At 42.9% G+C, this 6088-nt stretch overlaps 1 long non-coding RNA gene across 1 annotated transcript; it reads right to left on the reverse strand.

Annotated features, from left to right (window-relative positions):
• Window positions 1–221: 221 nt before the first annotated feature.
• Window positions 222–1659, reverse strand: LOC144536651 (uncharacterized). The gene is made up of 3 exons (XR_013503768.1): window positions 1207–1659; window positions 562–820; window positions 222–373 (listed from the first exon to the last, which is right to left on the reverse strand). It is a non-coding gene; the product is annotated as an uncharacterized LOC144536651 (long non-coding RNA).
• Window positions 1660–6088: the final 4429 nt, after the last annotated feature.

Raw genomic sequence — 6088 nt, forward strand, 5'->3', positions numbered from 1 at the left:
GGACTCCACTCTATGATGGGTGTAGAGTACACTTTCATGTCGACGACCATTAACTGTAGTTTAATCCTCTGAAAATAACAGAGAATACAAAAATCCTGGTCACCATGTCTTCTATTAATAGTTTCCAATAGCCATAGTTTACTATAAAACAGTATAATGATAAAAGGTTTACATTTATTAGGATAAAAACAAATATGCATGTAATTTACCTACCTATACACTTAGCCAGCCACCTCTCATCCTCCTCATCCATCATGGTTTTGTGACCCGCACCTCGTGCCCTCTTCTTAATGTGTTCGTCTTCAGCAATCTGGTCTGCCTTCCTTTTCACAGCTTGTTTCAAACGCTGTCTGGTGTACGGTGTCTCAGCTGCCTGTACATCGAAAATAGTACAAATGCGTCCACAACAGGTCATTATCTTGCATCAACAACATTTTAAACACATCCATAAAAAAAAATTTAAGCTGTAGTGAACGTCAACACATTACACTCAATGGGCATCATTATGAAATGGTGCCGATTATTCCGCTTTAAATGTCTCTGAAGAAATAGGCTACTCACTTTCAGTTTCTTCACATTCTCTAATGACTCCTGCAGAAAGCTCCTCTCATTCTCTAGATCGCCAACTCTTTCTGAAGTCCATCTTGTGGAAGCTACTTGTATCTGCTCCGTCAAAGCTCTCTTTGACCTCTGCAGCTGATTTGCTGGCCTCCCACTTGTCTCGCTGTCATGGTAGTCATGTCATGCATTTTTCCAGCACAGACTAACAGAGCAGTGGCAACCCTTCGATCATATTCATTGATTCATTGAGCCGGTGTATCTAGTGGCGAGAATAACAATATCAATATTGTATGAATGCAGTGTAACACTTACGTTGTAATAGGCTGTGATACTTGGTACACAGATGAAACTGATACACTGACTTAATAGTGCACAGTACCACCCATTTGTCTGAATTGACAATAACAATTTCATGATGTTGTTTTTATGCACAGCAAAGTGTTCCGGGACATGAAATGAGAGGGAAAACAATCTGTATCTGTTTTATGTTAATAGTGGAACCCACACACACACACTTTTTACTATGTAAAACAATAGGCTAGGCTCTGTCGACTAGGCCTACTCTTCTGTTCTTCGCTCCAGTCGCAACGTTACACCAGAAACCTCAACAAAACACATGCACAGTAGCTCAAAACCAAACTGTACCGTTTCAGTATTGACGTCCTCAATGTCTTGGTCAGGTTTTTCTTCCTCGTCTTTCACAAGCTGCAGGAAAATGTTCTCCATTGACGCCGACCCGTCGTCCAATAAAATCCAATGCTTGCCTGTTCGTCTATATATTAAAACTGGTATCCCATATTCGGGATTCAGTATGCAGTCCCGGAACCATTCTTTTTCGATTGTTTGTCTCTCGAAAAATGACCCAAACAGTTCGAAGGCAAAAGGCACCACACGGCTTGTCTTCATAGGGTACCAGCAACTCCTCCAACACTGTCTGGACTCCTCGTAATTTTGGATCGTTAATTTTATTTAAAAAAATCTATTTTCTTTAATGTTTCCTCACCCGACAGCGTCTGGAGTGAGACTCTTAAGTTTTTCTGCTTCCAGCTAGTGGGCCGAATTTTCGTCCCTCACTCGTTGTGATCCATTTTGTGAATCCCTGCGCATTCACAAGAGCTAAATAGCTTGTTGTTCCTACCTGTGATTGTGGGGGTAGGGTCAGGTGTGGTGTATCATGGGCGTGGGGGATGGGGCGATTTTTGTTGGGTCAGACCCATCTGCTAGCGATGGGGGGCCGAGACTGAGAGAGCTACATGGAGCTACATGGAAAGGTATGCACCAAACAAGCCACTTTGAAATTTTTCTGTTCTCATGAATACAAAAGTTGGGTGACCCTCCCCCCTTTAGAAAAAAAAGTTGGATGACCCTCCCTCTCATCAAAGAATAAAAAGACATGACCCTCCCCTATTTTCCTCCGGTGGTCTATTCCATAAATACCGAACGGTCCCTTAAGGACATTTGTTGCACTGCACATTAATAAAACAGAAGGAGAGGCCCCATGCACAGACTCATTACACAATGTGTGTTGGCAGTGCAAACTACAATATCCTTTAATGTGTGGAGAAACTGAATCTTATTTCTCATTACTAGTACAGTACATTCTGTGAAGCAGCATTGTAAATAAGCAAGTCCACTAAGGAACAATATGGCTTATGTAAAGTGATAATAATAAATACATCAAGAAACATTTGTATTTAAAACCCTGAGATAACTATATGATAAAGGACAGCATGGAGCTGTCTGTTTACTGTGACTGTGTGGTCATTACTTTCAGATTAAAATGAGGGTTTAGTATAGTAGAATATAAGGTGAAAGCACATTCAAGTCAAACACAATGAGGTCTATTGAAGGATTTGAACATCTAAAATAGAGTTGAAGATTTGAATGTCAACGGATTATTTCTATTGGTTTGAAGTAATGGATTGTCAAGTTTAAAAAGGCAAAGAGTCTACAGCTAGCAGCTCTGTGAGGCTGTACTTAGTCACAGTGCTGCTTTGAGCAAAATGCTAATGTCAGCATGCTATCATGCTCCCAGTGACAATGGTAAGGCCAAGGTCACCATCTTGGTTTAGCATGTTACCATGCTAACATTAGCTAATTTGCATTAAACACAAAGTACTGCTGAGGCTTATGTTAGTTTTGCAGGTATTTGGTGATAAACCCAAAACCCAAACTGAAATTCTCACCTTATGATGGCGCTAGATGAAAAGTCAGAGGAACACCAAAGTGATTACAATTAATCTTGAGGGGGACATGAATGTAGTTGACTATTCGAATATTCAACCATCAAAACTACTAATCGACGTGGCATATTATTGTCGAATATTTATTCATCTGTGGTTTTAACATGGTGCAGTAGTAAGGAAGTGGAAATGTTTCAGATATGCAGCCGAGGGCGGTCTAGGTAAACAAGTCATAGTTGGTGCATGGCGGTAAACTCGCAAAAGTTTGTGCGAGCGAGAGCTCTGTTTGGCAGCAGCTCTGCAGTTATATCGTTGCTCAAACATCAGTAGATAACAACAAATTATGTAAAAGGGTCCATCTTGTGTATGAATATGAAGTTGTCTGTGATGGTTGGGGTCGGCTGGCTGTGAGTTTTCTGTTTTGTTTACTATTTTCTATTTGTTTTTTTCACTGTCAGTTTCTTAGTTGGTCCTGCCTTCTCTGTGTTTTTTCTGTTGGCCCTGCTTCTCTCTGTGCCTCCTCTGTATTCTTCCCCTCCCATCCGGTCTATTGCTGCCAGCTGATTGAACACACCTGGTTATCATTCCACCATCACTTTCTCCCGCCGTGCACACCTGCCTTCCATCTACAATCAAGACCAGTATTTCAACCCCGGCTCAACAGACCATCTTCGCTTGATCGTTACTCCAATGATCCTGGTGAAACACTCTGCAAGCTGTCCTCGAGAGCCTCGGTTTTCCCCCCTGTTCTTGTACAAACGTTACTTACCTTTTTCTGTGTTTGTCCCCTGCGGCTACCATCTCAGACCTGTCTGTTGTCTCCAGTCAGCTGGCTTTGCCACTCGGTCCCCCCTCCCACGGCAATCTGCTTCAATCTGCCTCCGCCACCACTTCCAGCCATACACTCCTCAGCTTCGGTGCACTCCCGCTCAAGTGTCTCCTCCTCGGCGTCTCAGCCCTGGCTTCCCCATGCTCCCCTCAGTGCCCTTGCCCTTGAGTTCCCTCGCCATCCAACCTCCAGTTCCCGAGTCCCTCACCATCCTACCTGCCTTCACCATCCTACCCCTGCTCCAAATTTCCCTCACCATCCTATCTTCCTTCGCCATCCTACCCCCAGCTACCGAGCCCCTTCACCCTCCTATCGGCCTTCACCGTCCTACCCTGGCTCCCAATTCCCTCACCATCCTATCTGCCTTTTCCCCTGTCCCTGGTGTCTACCTCCCCACTCCCTTTTCCCTTTGTGTTCAATAAACCTGTTGCAATTTGAACCTTGCGTTTGAGTCAGTTCTGTCCTTCCTAACATTGTCACTCATCTGGCGATAACAATGTGCTTTCCAACGCTGTGACAATTCCATATATATATATATATATATATGAATACTTTAATATCTGTCGACTTTTAGGGAGTAGTTTAGTTAAAATTCACTATTCGTTAATGCCCTAGTTTGTAGCAAATCAACCTCAAACAAGCTTATAATGGAGCTAGATGAAAAGTCAGTGGATCACAAAAATCAGTAGGACTCATCCTTTGGGGACTAGGAATGTCTGTTCCAAATGTCATGGCAATCCATCCAGTAAGTGTTGTTGAGAACACTTTCAGCTGCTGGTGGCACAAGAGGAAAAGTCAGGGGACCACCAAATTCATTAAAATGTATCCTCTGAGCACCCTGGATATCTGTACCAAATGGCAATGGCAATTCATCCAATAGGTGGTGAGATATTTCAGTCTGGACCAAAGTGGTAAACCGACTTCCCAAGCGTGACCAGTGCCAGAGGCTTTCTGTTTTGGCTGCTTTTTGGGGTTCAATCAAAAAAAAAATGACAGGGCTACAGTCTTTATTTGGGAATCTTGAAGACAAATACACCACCAGTAGCATGTTTGTACTTGGATTGCAGATATGACACAGCACATTCCATATACATGTAGTTTTTCATTTATTTGGGCAAAGAATATTCAATGAAATAGCTAAAATCCTAATACAAGTGACCCTAAGGCAATGACAAAAAACGTGTTTCACATGCGTAGTTGAAAGTCTGTTGACCACAATTAATAACACAATACATCCAAAATGCGACAACAACAAGAAGTGCATTTATTTGGTAACATTGGTAATAATGTTTCAGATGAAATGGTTATAACAACGTCAGATGTTAAATTTAAAACACCCAATGCAACAACAACGTGAAGTGCAATGCATTTGGCTTATGACTGTCAACTGTGCACACACTTGTAAAACGATATGCATGTGTCCTGTTGTGCAGTAGCCTGACAAGCCAGACCCACATCAAGATGTTGGGACTGGGAACTCACCATTGGCAGGGCTCAATCCGAGGGGTGGGATAAACGGTTGTCTTTCAAAATCCCTCTGCACTCATAGCCAACCAGAGCAACGCTAGCTGACAGATTAAACTTTTGCAGTATCCGGTCGGCAAAACTCCGAACACATCTTCCTTTTTTAAGAATGACTTCAGTGCTTAACTTCACGTCTTCCAGAGTCGCAGCCGAAGCCAATTCAAAAGACCTCAAAGTGATTGGCCTGACCAGAATTTGTTTATTCCAGCTCGCAAGCCAACGGAGAGTTGCTAGACTGACCCTGGCTGCAAATTACATTTGCTAGGGTGCGTCTAGATTTCTAGGCTAGTTGTGCAGTGCACAGCCACAAGAAGTGAAACACACCCAGCCAGGGATCGGATAGCATTACCCAGAGATGGGGACTCGAGTCTCAGACTCGGACTCGAGTCACACTTAAGTCGCACAAACAGCTGACTTCAGACTTGACTCGGATTCGAGCTTCGAGACTCGCCAACAACCTGTTTTCATGCAATTATTGCTTTTTAAATCTAAATTTATAAATGTATTTCTATTTTCTTTTATTGGCGCATAAACGTTGGGGAAACGTATGACGAGCTGCATGTCCCCTGCCCTTTGCCATAATGTGCAACATAACGCATGCACTATGCCTATGTGCGCGCGCTCACATATCAAAATGCATCGACGATGGCGACACATAGTCCACCGGGGGTTGTGCCTTTTTTCATTAGTTTTGCTTTCAATAACTTCATAAACAGTTGCAGTAAGCGAACAGCTACATGCAAGGTGTGTGGCACCAAGATAAATGATGCCGGATCAACAACGTTGAACTTCTTCAGGCATCTCAAAATGCACCCAGATAGGTCAGTCACTTGCTAATGTGAAAGAGACCTTACATTTAGCATATATCGTCACAGGTAACAACCTAACCATCGCAAAGTGTTGTGCTAATGCTGGGAACAGGCAAATTCTTTATAGTTGTATCCATATGATGTGACAGACTTAGGTTCATATTTCACCAGGTCCGAGGGCT

Source organism: Sander vitreus, chromosome 21, assembly GCF_031162955.1.
Source record: "Sander vitreus isolate 19-12246 chromosome 21, sanVit1, whole genome shotgun sequence".
Taxonomy (NCBI): Eukaryota; Metazoa; Chordata; class Actinopteri; order Perciformes; family Percidae; genus Sander; species Sander vitreus.